The 17,735-nt window shown below is 43.0% G+C and overlaps 1 long non-coding RNA gene across 1 annotated transcript in view; it reads right to left on the minus strand.

Annotated features, from left to right (window-relative positions):
• Positions 1-831: 831 nt before the first annotated feature.
• LOC140845219 (uncharacterized) overlaps positions 832-17,735 on the minus strand; it is a 29,505-nt gene continuing 12,601 nt past the window's right edge. Inside the window, exons 3-4 of the long non-coding RNA XR_012123994.1 lie at positions 1,879-1,927; positions 832-1,604 (exon numbers count right to left, since the gene is read on the minus strand). This is a non-coding gene — a long non-coding RNA (uncharacterized lncRNA). The remainder of the gene's footprint in view (positions 1,605-1,878; positions 1,928-17,735) is intronic.

The following is a 17,735-nucleotide window of genomic DNA, read 5'->3' on the forward strand; positions in this document are numbered from 1 at the left end:
TCCTTTACTCTTGGTATCTGTTGAGTGCTTTCAAGCAGTGGTGTAGTAGGAATGAAATTAAACTAACCATAATACTTGAAGAGCAAAACCCAGTAAGGGAAGCAGGAAGAAAACACTGAGTTTCGAGGAGGAAGCTGTGGGCCTCTCCGCCTTCACTGCTTTTTATCTCATGGCTTTGTCTAATCACACCAGTGACCTAGTGATTGCAGGGTTTCCACTTAGTGAAGCTGAACATACATAAGAGACCTACATTTTGTATTACCTCCAGAAATGTGTGATGTCATAGAGTAAACATCCAACTGTAATAGAAAGGATTGTATGTTTTTGTTTCTATGGATTCACAGGAGCATAAGTATATTCCTGATACATAAAACGGGCAGTTTTCTTTCTTCCATTTGCTGGAGCTGCATTTAACCCTCCCAACTGAAAGACTTGAAGCCAGTAAACTCAGAAGCCCATAGTACTCATGGCATTTCAGAAAGTAAAAATGTCAAAATAGCCCAGGCCAAGGATAAGGTTGTAGTCACACTGAGGATTATGAATAGATATTTAGCTGTAAGTTCTTAATTAACCTGCTGACATCAGGTACAAGGTTGACCCTGGACTTAATGAACTCTGCTTACATCAAATATACCAAAGTCCATTGGATTAGCCAAATCTCTGCTGATTTAGAGTACCTGGAACCTCTCCAGTCCATATGTTTTCATTTAGAGGCCAATTTACCCAAAGGAGCTCAAAAGAAAGTTCCAAAATATATTGCTGCAGCACTCAGTTTAACCAGTGGGCATTCATTTAAGCAATATGTAGACATTTCACATGATATGTGTAAATCTTTTATTAACAGTGTCAGCTGTTGACAAATTACGTGTAATTCTGGCATAGCAGGAAACGCACACATATGGGCATTGACTGTATCTCTGTTAGGGAGGAATGTGAGTGCCCAGCCATTCACGGGCTCAGATCCATAAGAACAGCATGAAAGGACCTTATTTAAATGACAATGGCCTTATGTGAATATCTATTAGGCTCCCAAACTGCCCAGATTTGATTCCTAATCTGCAAAGAAATCTCCCTACTGGGTTAAGAATGGCTCGTAGCTGCTCCCTCCCAAGGCCACACTTTCATGTCCCTTAGACACAGAGATGCAGGAGGAGCTTTACAGTGTTGTTTCTGGCCTTCTACCAGCCGACCGCAGTGGTCTTTACTGGTCTAAAGAAATGAGGCAACAATAGCTCCATTATGGCAATCATGTGCTTACTGTCTTCTCACTTCAAATGGGCATAACTAATGGAGCCATCAAAGGAATCGGCTCTAAGTCCTGATCTGAAAACACCCACACATTGCATGTTCCCCACCAGGGCTTTTCCCAGGGGAAAAACCGCCCGGAAGGGTGGATGGGACACAGCCAAGAAGTCTGCAGCCTGCTCCGTGCCAGGTTGCCCTCTCCGAATTTCCATCTCGCTGAGTTCATCCTGGAGAGTCATGGAGATTTCAGCGCAGACAGAAGGAGGCTGAGGGTGTCCGGGTTTCTCACACATCCCAGTGAACACTGTGACATGGAACATCCCTGGGCATTGTGTCTCTGGAGTCTTCATTCAAATGCGCTAGGTAGAGTCAGAGGGTGTGGGTCAAGATCAGAAGATGCTCAGATTCAAATGAGGAAGCAGTCTGCAATTTGGTTTTAGGAGCCAGATTCCCACCCCATGCAAATGCGATGAATCAGCTGCTGAAGAAAAAGCAGTAACCATGGTATTTGCAGGAACTTTAAAAATCTGGTCTGAGAAAACCAGGTCAGGAAAGTGTAGTGATCTATCTATCCAGATGGGTTAGCAGAATCCCTTGTGAGTCTAAGCAAGATGCAAGAATGTTAAGACTTACTTTTACCAAGAACCAACCAGGTCAGAACAGGTCAAGAGAGATCGATCATCTAAAGACAAACAGAAAATTGCATTTAAAGACAGGCATGATTTTATCACACTACTGCAACTTAAAAATGACACAAGAATCTTGATGACAGATCAAACCATTAACAAACTGTAGGATTCCTTAGGTAGGCACTGCTTGACTACAAATCTAATTAAATTAGATGAATGTAACCATGTCTTCATCTTTTCATATACTTCCTGGACCTTTCCTGTACTTTATCTTTTTGGTGAGGCGTTATGGTAGTCAACCCCATAGTGAGTATTTGAATTCCTGGTCACAAAATTCAGTTGCCCTATTACTGCTGCAAAGGATTTGCTGCTAGCACACACTTACATTGTTGACCAGTTGTCAGCTGTTTGCATCTGTTTTCTCATTTGATTCTCACCAAAACAAGAAGTGGTAATGCTGGTGTCTGCATTTTATAGATAAGGTGGACACAAGCCATGTGACCTCCCCAAGGTAGCATTACTAGTTAAAAATCCAGTTGAATACCAACCCTGGATGTCTTAACAGCAAGACAGTTTACGTGAGTGAATGAGCTGTGTTCGCCTTGTTGATTAGCCTCACACGCACAGACCATCTTGAGGAGCAAACCCCCAAATCATGTGAATACTCTCCTGTTGAGACTCATCTTAAGTAGAGAACTCTGAAAGAGAAATGTGTATTTCAGTAAAGCCCTTTCATCTCCTAATCCTAACTGATACCCTGGCACTTTACTTTATGCCTACACATGGTGTACAAAAGTTCCTCAAGTTTTAATACAGATGGTCTTTTAGCTTGATTCATGCTATTAAGTAAAGTGCTGATATGCATAAAGGAAATAAATAAATAAATAAAGGAACCTAGCTAAGCACTTTTTTTTTATTAGCCTTGGGGTAAGTTCATTAACCATGCCAAAACTGTTTTGTGTAATTTATGCATTATATGCATGTATGCATAGTACCATAAAAATTGATCATTTACTCAATAATATCAGTGTCATCACTCTGATGGATTTGGGAATCTATCAGAGTTTCTCTGATAAATCTATTCTTCAGCAGCTAATGCATGGGAGCAACCTTCCATCATGAAGCATATATTTGGGTTTGGAAAAGGTCAAAGTGCCTTTTTAAGCAGAAAATGACTCATCATTAACAGCTCTGAGTAATCTTATTATTCCATCTCCCCACCTCACTGCCCCTCCAACTCAGAAACTGTGTATCTAGCTTCACAATCAATTTCCTCAGCAGCTTCCTCTTCAGCTGGTTTAGCAGCCTCATTGTATTCCTTCTAGGTCAAAGAGCATTTTTAAGAAAGAACCTTCAAACAATTTCCAGAGTGTTCTATCACATTGAGGCTTCTGCCAGTCCTTAGGGCTCAGATCTCTGGACAGCAATAACTAAGGTCAGTCTCTCCCTGATTTTTTTAATATACTGAATTAATCCTATTTAGAAAGCAGCGCATTGCATTTTTGAGTGTCTTGCTGATAGCATACTGGCTACAGAGGTTGAGGGTGCACATCTACCCACCTTCCTCCCTACACACCCTGACTACCAGGGCCTGGAGCTGGTCAACCCCACACCTGGAGAAGCAGCCGCACCCAAAGGTAATCTACACAGAACACTTTTCCTACTCAGTTCCCTGGGAGGCCTCAGTCATCATGGGCATGTCCCCTCAAGAGCTTCACCGTTGTTGCCAGGAAAAATAAAACATGAAATAACACATGCACAGAGGCCTGTCTTCCCCTTGCAGGTGAGGGCCACCCAGCAGGGAAATGCAAGGAGCCAGGAAATGTGATGAAAAGACAGCTCCACCCCCACCCCCTGGAACCTGAGATAGCCAAAGGCAGCTTGAGGTCACCACGTTTCTTAACAAAATAGTGGCTGCGTAAGGAGCAAAGGGATGGTAAGAAGGTGTCTGGTGGAATAGAAGGTAAAGTTCTAATGTCCTTCATCTGCCCGGCATTCAGTGGCTTTCCTGAGATGAGCTCAGTGTTAAGAGGGCTTGCTGAGAAGTCATTCTCCAAATCAAAGGGATGGTTGTGTTGGGAATGGCGATGATCGCTGAAGTCAAACACATGTGAAGTGCAGACACTGAACAGTGTGCAGGCCTCTCGGATAAAGGATCACTGAATCCAGTAGGATCTGCCCACAGGTGGCTGTGCAGCACGTGGAATGTGGCCAATCCCAACTGAGGTATACCCAAGTGCAAAGATGGGCACCAGATCTTACTTTCAATATTTAAAAAAAGCAATGTAAAATGTACCTGTTTCTCTTATAACTTTTTTCAATGTGATTACAAGAAAATCCTAAATGGCCTATGGACAGTGTTGCTACAGGACTTCTCAGAATCTTTATTATTCTGAATTGCCTTGAGTGTCCCTAAAAGGTGGAGCAGTCAGCATTTCCCAAACTAACTCCAACTCCAAACTCTTTATATAGAATATTTATATCTTCATTGAGACATCAATTTTCCACAGTAAACAGTTTCAGAAACCTGTCATATTAACATTTTCATCTTTGGCTCAGTCTAATTCAGACTTAGCTACCTGTCACATCATGTCTTCTGACAAAAACCCACAATTTTATAGGTATTTGACATATTTAATAGCTGAGGGGATTAAGTTGCAAGCAGTAACGCAGGCCCATTGGTGAGGTACTTTGTAATGATCAGTTCATCAATCTTATAATCTATTAAAGAATTAACATTCTTTAAATGTTAAACTGTTAATATCCCTCTAAATATTTGCACATCTTTATAGATAGTTAAACAATCAGAAAAACCTCTCCAGTTCAGCTCACTAAAACATAACTAAAACCATCAATCTATAAAATTATTTTAAATGCTTTAATCATCTTAAAACAGAAAAAAAATAAGCAACATACCAAATGATTTGCAATCATCATTATTAGAAATCCCTTAATTTCATTGGTCTCAAAGGCACTAATATTTAAACCTCAAGAAGGAGGTGCGTTTGTACACCTGTTGGGTGGAGGTGGAGAGTCTCAGACAGATGGAAAAAGCAAAGACAAAGGAAAAGTCAGAACCACCTTTGGAGAGCTGAGCCCACAGGGTCAGGGAAGGAGCACACCCACCTGTGTCCTCCCCCTGAATAGGAGGAGAGGGCAAGGCTGCCCCCGGGAGGCATGGGCATCACCACACACCACTAAAGTGGTACTACAGCTTTACCTTTTGCAAAGCTCCAGCAGAAACATATAAAGAAAAGGTATCTGTACATTACTTTAGGAAGTTAAGGTAAATATTTTGCACCACAAAATATTCTGCTTGTGTTTTGCAGCAAAAAAGCTCTGAACATTTAGGCAAACATCAACTGACAGACTAATGCATGGATGAGTTAAGGGCAAATGGCGCTGGAGCATGTAGATGGTGTTTCTCTTTAAATGCATGTGATTTGCAGCCTCAGAGTAAAAAAGGCATTGGCACAAAATGCTTTGGATCTGAACCTAAAATGTGGAAAGTGCTTCAAGGAATTTACCTCAACCTTCTGTTACATGCAGTGAATCCCTACCTAAACTATGCTGGAATAAACTATTTGGAGATGACTCAGCCTGCGCATGGGCTTGTTTTCTTCCAAAACACTGGTCCTTTTCATAAAGCCAGCTGCACCAAAGATAACAGACAAGCTAATCTGTCTTTTTAGCTGACTCTGGACCACAAGTCAGACCCCACAGAGACCAGAAATGATAGTGAGCCAGCTTGGGTTGGGTCTGCTCCTGGGTCAGCTTCTGTTCAACTCTTTCCAAAATTCATCAGCCATTGAGATGAGAGCTGGGCCTCCAGGCCAGGCAACTGGATGCAAAGCTGGCCCCTTCTCTTGCTTGTGGTGAGATCTCCCTGAGCCACCCACCTGTCTGTGTCTCAGTTTCTTCATCTGAAAGAGCAGGATGATAACACGCATCACATGAGTGTGCTGACTGCTGTAAGGAGTTGGCAGACACAGGTCACTTACCATGGCATCTGGCACACAGCCCACACTCAATAAACCTCAGTCATTGTGCCAGTTTCCTGGGATGATAAAATGGGGTAGCCTGGAGTAGGGTTGGCAGATAAAATACAGAAGGCTCAGCTGCATTTGAATTTCAGAGCAACAATGAAAAATTTTTTAGTCTGAGCGTATCCATGAACTGTTTTCATTTGTAACTGTGCAACCCTCAGCTATGGCCGTGCTTCTCAAACTCAGATTCCGGGAGCCAGGGAGTGCCCACAGCCACAATCTCACCCCAACCCGTAAACACTTACTTCTGCCCTGTCAGTACAGCCTATGTAACTTGCAGGGCTCGGTGCAAAGTGAAAGTGGGGGTTCCCTTGCTCAAAATGTGTCAGACTCTGAGAACAGCAAGAGCAGAGTGCTGCCGCAAGCCCAGCGCATGTGACATGCCCAGAAAGCTGGCCCTGCTCCCTGCCTGGGCAGTTCATGGAAAAATTTGGAAGCTCTGGACCATTTTATCTCTAAAGTTCTTATAAATAAAATATTCCTTAGTCTTTTGCACAGTGGCTTTTCTGCATTGGTTCCACGTTACTTGTTTTGCATCACGAGGCCTTGGAAATTACAACACTGAGGATGGCCTTCTTTCACTGGGCATTTAGAAGCCACAGCACAGCTCCTATGCCAGCCTCTCCACCTCCACTGGATGAAATCTCTACAGGACCCCTGAATGTGAATGTGTTCATGGCCCCCACGTGACTTAGCTCAGATGTGCAAATTGAGCAGTGGGCCTACCATGAGCAGCTTACAGCTCTTCAGAGGTAGAGGATTCGGTTCCTTCCAGGTCCAAACTTCTCTTCACCTGCTCTGATGCTGACAGGAGCTAATGAGCAAGCAGCATCCTATCCTCAATTCTTTGTCCTAACACTTCCTTTTTGAGTACAGGAACTCACTTTGAGAAATTTTTTGTCTGTGAGGCAAGCGAAGGCTGACACCACGTCCCCCCTCTGCAGGGAGGATGCAGGAGTGACGGGAACGCAGGTCTGCAGGGAGAGGCCATAGGTGGAGGAGCACATGTTTGTGTTCCCTGTTTCCGAGGATGTGGTCTGAGTAGCACTGGTCCGCCTGGTTCCATCCAGCACCTTTCAGGCCAAAAGCCTCCTTCCATTGCTTTTGTGAAAACCCTTGAAGCTGTGTTAGTCCATAACATTTTCCATTTCCAACCTGGATTGATCTCAGGTAAGCATTCCTTTTAATTATTCACTGATAGTTATTGCCTTTCCTTATCAAAAAATGGAGGTGAACTTAAAATTCCTTTTCTTTTTTTTTCTGAAGCAAATCAGTGGCCCTACTTTCTCCCTCCTTACATCTTAGCCATGGTGAAGAGAATTTTGGGGTTGAGAAGGACCCTAACTTCCCTGGACAGTCACGCTGGAGGTAAATCTGAACCAGAGCTTCCAAAACTGCTCATATGCAAAGAGGTTTCATGGGCTTAGAAACAGCTCTGTTAGCAAAAATCTCCCTGCTCAAATGGTCAAATCAAGTAAGATAGGACTAATTTGATTTTTTAAGTGGCCTTTTAGAAAAGAAAAATCATTAACCCTAATTAGGTTTATTTAAGTTGCTTAATTAACCAGTTAATTTATTTATGACATATTATCTGTATAGAGTTGGCAAGTCTACTATAGAGCTCTGTGTGCAAATAAGCAATTTCAATAAATTAGGGCCATTTCTGATGAGGCCCCAAGTCTGTCCTTTATCTGAACAGCACTTCATTGTCTCTTCTTCCTTATGTCAGTAATACATATCATAATGTGTTGTTCTTAATCACACTTTTATACACTACATCCCAGCTGGAGGCTGCTTTAGTACACCAGGCTCCAGTGATGGAATCTGGAGCTGGTATACAGACTTTCTTATGTAGACCAACAGGCATGGAGTGTGCTTTCCCCCTGCAGACCACAGTAAGGATTTCCATTTTTAATTCTTATCTCCCACACTGTCAGCGGCTAGCATAGGTTTTCCAGTTATAGGTACTACCTACCTAACCCTATAGCCATGTTAGCTGGAAACCTCAGGAAAGTATGGTCACTAACACACAAGCGAACTGCTGAACTTTTTCACTTACTGGATTTATGCATTCTTTCTTACTCTTGCTGAAATAGCACCCAGGTACCCTGACAAGAACTCTGTAAAGCAAGAAGTTGGAAGAGAGAGAAATGAACCAGACAGAAATGATGCTACCTAGAGCTCCTTTGAACTTGCGTTTGCTCGCTGATGGTACGGGGCTCCCCACTCTAGGCTTCAGGAAATAAACAAAGGCCAAAAATAAACCAGACCAAGGAAAGGGGACAGAGGGCCAACACCTGGGAAGGAGCTGCCCACATGGTCCTTGGTCTGGTTTATTTTTGTAGATGTGGATGCAGCCATTTGACTCCTGCAGCTTTGAGGAAAGGCCAGGTGTAGGGGTAGGCCTGAGAGAGGACATGGGAATCACACAGACCTGGACCCTGGCTCCCTGACTCGCTAGCTGTTTACACCCTTGGGACCAAGTGTCCCCACTCAAAAAGCAGTGGTAGCAGTAGTGCCTTCCTCAGGATGCAGTGGTCAGCACTGAATGGGGTATCTTATGTAAAGCATGTGTAATTCAGGACACAGAGAGAGTGCTACATAAATGCCCACCCCTCTCCATTTCCACACTGCTTTCCCTCTGTCTTGAGCAATGTTCAGAGTCCTGTTGAGGTCTTGGTGTTCCAGGAGAAACTCTTTTCAAGTAAGCAACAAAAACAAGTGTCTCTTTAGGACTAGATCCATGCTAAGAATTAAAAGGAACACGTTTGCCTTCCAACCTGTAGGCAACTACAAACTCAAACTCTGGTGAGGGCAGAGGAATAGTAACAAAATAGTCCATAAAGCCAATGTCAAAGGAAAAGAGAAAAATGATGAATAAGATCATGTATTGCGCATTGCTAAATTTAGAGGAATACGTAGTCCATGAAGTCCATATAGCAGAACATGAAACTAACATCGCACGGTAGAGTGTGTGTGGCTGGAACCACCAAAGCACAGTTTCACGTCATCCACGTGGGTGCTGTGTGCTTGCCTGTTTGCTCACCAGCTGAGTTAAGACTGGAGGGATATAGTTATGGATGAGGGAATGGAGATCTGTGCAACATCACAAGATGGAGGCAGTGGGGTTAGTGGCAAACAAGATAACATGGTCACAGCCTGGCTCCAGAAGGTACCCATACTCAGGGTGAGCAGACATGATGGTAGAAGATCCAGTGCCAGCTACTGGGCTCTGAGTCGGGAGCCTCCTGACTCACTATTGACTTCCCCCACTGTGACCATCTGCTTTCCTGACGGAGCACTTTTTCCCAAGGAAGACTGAGCAAGAAAGAAATGCAGTACCACCATGCAAAACTATTATCAGGAAAAACTCAAGAAATATGTGCCACAAGAAGAGGCATATAGCCCTTGCAATTGTGAAAACAAAACATTAAAAGCAAAATTCAATTAAAATAGATGATCACACTATTTATCAGGATATATGTCCATATACTGCAGGTATTCCAATAAGCCCAATGTTCATTTCCTGAAAGAACCACCAGAAATCCCTTAGGCTTCAGGCCACCAAGGGGACTTCAGTCTCACTGTGGGTGAGCTTCTGCTGTTTCCGGGAACTTCTGAGCTGGGAGCACCACGGCCACTTCCCAGCAGCTGTGCCATGCTCTGGCCCTGCAGGTATTTCTCCAGCCAGAACACGGGATTTCCCACCAGTGTTCTGCAACTGTAGATGTCGTTGCGCTCCATCCACATGGGGTGCGGGAGGACATCATGTTTCCATAGCAACTAATGTATCTCAACTGGGGGAAATGGAGGGTCCTCAACTAGAAATAGAGTAAAGATTGAAGAAAATGTGAAAGAGCTTCAGCGTGGGTGATGGGCTGACTAGTGGCAGAAAGGTTGGGTGTTGGGCATGGAAGAGGCTCTTGTCCCAGCTGGTGAATTCCAGGTCAGCTTCCGCCTCCTCTTCAGTTCATGACCCTGTTCACGTTCATCAAGTACATGCAAGTCCACAGCTGTGTTTAGGAAGAACAGCTCTCACCAGATACTGCTTTGACCAGATTAAGAAAATAATTACAAAATACACTGCAAAATTTTGGTATTGTTGTATGCAAATTACCAATGAGAATCCAATTTAGGATAGAAGTAATAGTCTTTCTGGATGGTCCATTGTTTCTTAAGTAAAAGGGGGAAAAGAACAAAGAAGGCACTATTGATTCATTAATGGCAGGCTGGCTTGGGTACCACAGACGATGTGACCTGAGCAAAGTCACTTAGACTCCATGTACGCTGACTCACAGCAGATCTAAGTGGGTGAATCCCAGCATCCCCATGACCCAGGGATGGGTCTGCAAACTGCCTTTATGCATACTGTCTACCCGGAAGGGGGGAAATAATTACATCTGGAGCATCAATTATTCAAACTAATCACGAATCACAGGTTTGCAGGGACCTTGGGAGGCTGTCCCCTCCGGCCTCCAGGCTGAATTGTATTAGGAACATTCAAGACAGACGGTTTCCATTCTGATCCATCATGACAGATTATCCATCATGATAGACACTTCTGAACAAAGATTCCACAGTTGCCCCCAGTTCCATGCGAACTCTTCATTCCATCCTCACTTAAAAAATTTTTAATCTACTGCGGTCGTGGCTGCGTCCACCCCACCGTCTCCTGGACTTGCTATAGGAATGAGGAGGGAGATGTCTAGGGTGGCATGTGCATACAGTGAGACAACGAATTTGACCGGATCTGTACTGTTGGAACTCAACCAGGAGTTGGGAGGGGTGCAAGGTGTAGCACTCCAAAATCTTATGACTATAGACTATCTACGGTTAAAAGAACATATGGGATGTGAACAGATCCCAGAAATGGGCTGCTTTAATTTGTCTGATTTCTCTCAGGCTGTTCAAGTACAGTTAGACAATATCCATCATATCATAGACAAATTTTCACAAATGCCTAGGGTGCCTAAATGGTTTTCTTGGCTTCACTGGAGATGGATGGTAATTATAGATTTGCTTTGTTTATGTCACCGTATTCCTATTATGTTAATATGTGTGTGCAAATTAGTTAGTAGTTTAAAACCTATACATACTTAAGGTACTCTACAAGAAGATATGTCAAAGAAATAATCAATCCTCCCATGTTTCCTTCCATATGCTACATCTGTAGCTTTTCTTCTTTCTTCCTAATTACAACCCTTAAATAGAATTCATGCCTCATATCGAATTTACCGAGTATCATAATTCCTCCAGGTGGTAAAGATACCTCGAGACAAGTGCTGGGCGTAGAAGCCACAGGGCATAAATCTGCAAAGAAGTAAAAAGCTAACCTTTTCAAACAATATGGCTTCTCTCTCACTTACCAACTTTACATTTCCCTGTATGGCCCCGGAAGAAAACTGGTTAGCCAGAGACGGGTAAGATTCCCCAAGGGAGGAACAACCTAAGACAGGCACAGTCGCAGGGGGGCCATCAGGTGAGAATTTGGGGATCAACAGAGGTGAGGCTCAGAACCTCACCCCCCCTGCTTTGAGAGAAATCTTCTGCATCCGTGGATGTCTTGCTGCCCTTGTCTAGCCTGGATTAATACTTAGTCCATAGGCACACACCTGATCATCTGATCATCTACATTTGCCCTCTTACAGCACTAAACTATGTTTTCTACCTTTATCTTGCATCTACCTACCACTTCAGCATTTTATTAAAAATAAAAATAATAATAATAATAATAAAGGGAGAAATGTGGGATCAACATATAAATCAAGTACAAAAATCAAACGAATATTCATATTTGACCTGATTGTTTATAGGTCATAATGCGTGATCAAAACCGAAAGTTTGTGTGATGACTGCCCTTGTACTGTTCACCATGTAAGAATTTATTCACTATGTAAGAATTCGTTCACCATGTAAGAACTTGTTGGTTATGCTTCAGAAGATTGGAGACTGACGAGAATTAGACTTGAGATGGATTAATGATTGTACATTGAGCATTGACCTCCCTATACTGAATTTTATTGTTGTTAACAACCATTTGATCAATAAATATGAGAGATACCCTCTCAAAAAAAAAATTTTTTTAATCTAGATGCTGCTTGTATCTTAAACATAACCCTGGGCTCAGAGAATTCTTTGCCAAAATCGTGATACTTTTCATACTTATTCTCAGACACGCAGGGTGTGTGTATTCATGGTGTCTGGAGCTCTTCTTGAGTCCCTCATCTTTCACATATGTTATTTTATGACAAAAGTATTCACCAGATGGGGTTAAGTGAAAAAAATAAGGTCATATTTCAAAGGGAAAAATAGCAACAAGGAAGCTAAGCAGTTACGTCCTGGCCTGAGAAGGAAGATGAGGAGGGTAACACATGCACATGTTAATAGTTGCTGTCTCTGGATCCTTGAACTAGGAGCTCAAAGCAATCTGTTGGTCTTTTATTTTCCCACATTTTGAAAGCTTTGAACATTTGGGAATGGTAGCATTAGTGTTGTTACAATAAAAAGGGATGAATAGAGTTTCAAAGTCAAAGACCAAAGACACATCAGAACCTGAGCTCAAACCCAGGTGGGCTGATCCCAAGGTGCCAGCTGTCTTCGTGCCGCCAGTTCCATGCAGCCATGTGCTCAGACGGGAAGAGGGAGGAAGGGAGGCAGCTTACCATCTCTCAGTGGAGCGGATCTCTCCATTTCCAAACTCCCTGCTGGAGCAAAATTACTACCTAAATTACCAAGTAACTCAATGTGTGTTAACATCAAAAGATCTAATTTTAGCCAGCAGGGTGTATTTGACCATCAATAGACTATGATTAAGGTTTTATTTGAAGAAGGAGAAGATGGGTGATTATGGCTACACCTTTATTAGGACTGATTTGCCCTTTTTCTAATTGTGTCTTTAACAAATTACCACTTCTAATGTGAATACAAGTTGAAGTCAAGTCTTTGGCAACTCAAGAATTCCTAAGATAATACTGGCTATATTCTAGATGCAAATTAATCCAGTGTCTGAATCTCAGATGATTTTCCACCAGAGACACTTACTCCCAGATTCTGTCTCTCACTGTCCTTTGACAATGCCCTCCCAAAAGACAGAGAAACTGGAAGGAAGGAAAGAAAAACCCACTATGTAGCATTTCCCCACTGTCCATGACCAATTTCAAGCTACCATGGTAACATCACTGACTTCAGAATTGGAAAGAAATGTGGAAACTGCCCTCTTCAGTTGGTTCCAGCACGTCATAGGACACAATTCCAAGGTTGTTGCTGAGGATTTCCTGAATTTCAACTTATCCATAGAAACAGAAGAGCTATGTGTAATTAGAAATCTTATTCCAAATCAAAGAAGATTTAAATAAGGGGAAAACCATGCTGTGTTCAAGGATTGGAAGATTCAGTTTAGAAAAGATATCATTTCACCCTAAATTGATCTTGGCAACTCCTATCAAAATCCCAGGACAATGACATGTAGATGTAGACAAGTTTATTCTGGAATTGGTATGGAAAGGTAAAGAAATTAGAACAGCTAAAAATTCTGAAAAAAGAAGAAGGTGAGAGGATGCACATTACCCAAATTCAAGACTCACTAAATGGCTACAATAATCAGAACAGCCTGATGTAGGCAGAGGGATAGACACCAGACCAATGGAGTAGCAATGAGACCAAAAATAGACCCACACAAACACACCAAATGGATTTTTGTCAAAAGAGCAAAACAACTTAATGAAGGAAAGATGATTTTCAAAAAATGGCGCTGGATCTTTGGGTTGGTTTTAGCCTTTAGCTGCTGTAAATAATGCAGTATGAACATAGATAGGCAAATATCTCTTTGAAACCATGCTTTCAGATCTTTTGGTTTAACAAAATATGGCATAGACATGCAGTGGAATATTGTTCAGCTGTGAAAAGGAAAGAAATTCCGACTCATGCTACCACACAGATGAACCATGAGGACATGGTGCTAAATGAAACAGCCAGTCACAAAGGACACATACTGTATGATTCCACTTATATGAAGTCACTAGAGTCATCAAATTCTCATAGAAGGAAAATGGAATAGTGGTTGCCAAGGGCTAGGAGGTGGAGGAAATGTGGAGTAATCTTTTAACCGGGACAGAGTTTCACTTTGGTAAGATGAAAAGTTATGTGGATGGATGGTGGTGAGGGCTGCACAGTATTGTGAGCGTGCTTACTACCACTGAACTCTGCACTTACAATGGTTAAGACGGTAAACTTTGTGTTATGTTTTTACCATCATTTTTTAAATGGTGCTGGAATTATTGCATACACAAAAGGAAAAATGAAACAAAACCTTGGCCTGAACTTCACACTACATAAAAAATCAGTTCAAAGTGGATCATAGATTTAAATGTAAATATAAAACTAGGAGACTCTCAGAAGAAAACATAGAAGACAATCTTCAGATCTTGGGCTGGACAAAGAATTCTTAGACCTGACTACAACAGCATGACACATAGAAGGAAAATGATCAGTAAAGTGAACTTCATCAAAGTGAGAAACTTTTGTGCTCTGAGAATCCCTGTTGAAAGGATGAAAGGACAAGCTAAAGACTTGGAGGTGCCAGTTGCAAAGCACACATCTGAGAGAGAACTTGTGTCCTAAACACATAAACTCTCAAATCATAACAATTAAATAACAACCTATTTAGGAAACGGGCAAAGACATGAACAGACCCCCACTGAGGAGGATGTAGGCAAGTAGGCGTATGAAAAGGTGCCCCCACCATTCACATTAGGGATGGATGGCTGTGGAGTCCAGTGGGCGTCACTATACCCCAAGCAGGCTCAAAATAGCAAGTAGGCATAGCACCAAAGCCTGGCGGTGATGCAGAGTTGCCGGTCTTTCACATCACTGCTGGGAAGGAATTGGTCTGGCCACTCTGGAAGCAGTTTGGCAGTTTCTCACAACACTAATATGTGCTCCCCTATAACCCAGCAATTGGACTCTTCAGCATTTGTCCCAGAGAAATCCAAATTTACATGCACAAATAAGCTGTACATGAATGCTCATGGCAGCTGTCCACATATGAGCAGAATCCTGGAAATGACCCCAGTTTCCTTCAGTGGGGGAAAGATCACACAGCTGTGGTCCATCCTGGAATGGAATGCTATTTAGCGACGAAAAGGAACCAATGTGTGGTGCCCACGGTAACGTGAATGGGCCCCGAGGACAACATACTTGGTGGGAAATGTCAGCCTCAAAGGGGCCATCCTGTATGATTCCGATTTTGAAACTTTCTTGAAAAGGCCCTCGAATGGAGGAGAGATCAGTGGTTGCCAGGGAACAAGGAAGGGGGTGGGTGCAGATAGGAAGGGGCAGCTGTACAAAGGCAACAGAAGGTCCCCTGTGAAGAAGAAACAGGTCTGCATTTTGGCACAGACAGACAGCCATTCATGTGATATGACCGCACAGACCACCCCCGGGCACACGTATGTGAGGAAAGGGAAGCCCTGAGCAGGGTCTGTGTGGCATCTCCAAGACGTGCCACATCAGTGTCCTGGTTTTTAATTTAAACGGAACTCACATGAGATGACACCACGCAGGAAGGTGGGTCAAATCCAAAACTGCTTTTACAGCACTTTCTTACTCTGTAATCATCTCTACATAAAGACTAATCACATTACAAAGCAGGACCTGGGAATAGCCCAGTGAAGGACACCAATAGTTCTGTGAAAGCTAATCAGACCAAAGTAATTATTCTTTACCCCCACCCTCTCGTTTTATAATCTCAAAGTTTCTTAAAGATTAAAAAGAAGGAAATCCTGCCACTTGTGACCATGGGTGGACCTGGAGGACATCGTGCTAAGTGAGGAGAGCCAGATGCAGACACGCAGATGCTGGCTGAGCTCCCTTGTCTGTCGAATCTAAGAGTCAAATCCCTCAAAGCAGAGTGGAGTGGTGGTCGCCAGGGGCAAGGGCAGGGAGATGGGAACGTGCTGGTCAAAGGCACAAGGTTCCCGTCATCAAAAGAGCAAGTCCTGGGAATCTAACGTATGACTGTAGTTACCAAAGCTTTATCGCATACTTGAAGATCTTAAGTTAAATCTTGACACACACACAAATGGTTACTATGTGCAGTGATGGATGTGTTAATTATCTCAAGTGTGGTAATCATGTCACAATATATCCATATATCAAATTTTTATACCTTACATTTACAACTTAAATAATGCAAGTTTTGTATGTCAATGATATCTCTGTAGAGCTGTTAAAACAGAATCCCCCCCCCACAAAAAAAGGAACATCAAGAAAAAATAATTTAAATTTTATATTTAAAAACCCCCAGGTAACTTATTTTTAGGAGTAGTGGGGGGCTGATGCTATGACACCAATCCAGGTATCACACCCTGAGTCCCATGAGATTGTTCGTTCCACAGTGCCATTCCTTGACATTGGGTATTATTTACAGATGTATCTTAAATGACCCCTTTCAGAAAGTAGTTTGGTCATTTACCCTGCATGCCACTTTTTGCTGTACCCCAAAGGTATGTGCACCTTGGGCTAAATATTAACCAAACCTCTCCAATTCCCTCTTGAACTGTGTCCTTTTCTAAGTCAGAGGGCAGTCTTGCTGCTCTGCCTGGGGTAGCTGTGACCAGGGAGCGAGGGGGCCAATCTCCATGGCCCCCAAGGTTGAGCTGAGACCCAAGAGCAGGAGGGAGGCTCTCCGGAGAGCAGCAAGGGTACACCTCCCCTTCTGTTGGAAGCTGTCCCTTCCAGCCCTCTCCTCTGCTCTGTGCCCCCAGAAACACACACTCAGCACCCTGAGCCTCTCCGCATTCCCAGCTGTCACGGTAAGACAGGATCTCCCCGCCCTCTACCCTTACAGGTGACTCCCCTGGCAGCATCCTGCCATTGCACTGGCAGCCACAGGCCACTAAATCAGATAAATAAATAACCTGCTGATCCACTTAACAATGAGTAAATGGTGCATTGTTCACTAAGTGTGAAAATATCGTCAGGGCTGCAAAATATGTTTCAAGTGGAGACAAATTGCAGAAATGGCATACAAATGAAACCTCATGTGAAATGTATTCTGAAAACCAACTTTTCCTTCCTATTATGTTTGCATGTGGCTCTTAAAAAATATACTATTATTGTTATTACTAGAAAACTCATCTGAGAGGGAGCTGGGAAAACGTCCCACCTCGGTTACTCTGCAGAGAACCCGAGATGGAAAACCACAGACTCACAGGCAAAAATTCTCTTTCATTTCAGAAGAAAGGGGGATACAGGAGAAATGTTTCAGCTCTACGTTCTTATCTTCCAAACTGTGGCTTCTGAGAAGTAACTGTCTATAATTCTTCAATGGAGAACAAAACAGATTCGCTGTCAGGGAGCCGCATCACCGGTGCACACAGATTCTCTGAGTGCACATCCTGGAACGGCCTGCCAGGATGTAATTACCTTCTGTGCAAGCTGGTCCTTGGAAATTCGGCTGATGCGGAGCAGAGAGCACCACCAGACAGCCATATGGTGCTCCCTCTCCCATGGTGATATTTTTATTCAGAAATTGCTGTGCAGGCCTTGATTTTTGGCTGCCAGATTCCCAAATCTGCCTTGTGAGGCCTCCTTACCCATGTGCCTCTCAGCAGCTGCCTTTGGATACAGGGAAAATAATTCATAATTGAGCCAAAGAGATTCTTTTAATGAACTTGCCCCAGGGGATAGCAAGCTCCTTTTATGAGCAAATTTAATGAATCATAATGGATTTCATCATCTGAAGTGAGGTGGGCACACCATAAAAGGAGCCAGTAGTCTAGACTCTAGTGGAAGAGCACAGGGAGATGTTCCTTAG

This window comes from Manis javanica, chromosome 2 (assembly GCF_040802235.1).
Source record: "Manis javanica isolate MJ-LG chromosome 2, MJ_LKY, whole genome shotgun sequence".
Lineage (NCBI taxonomy): Eukaryota > Metazoa > Chordata > Mammalia > Pholidota > Manidae > Manis > Manis javanica.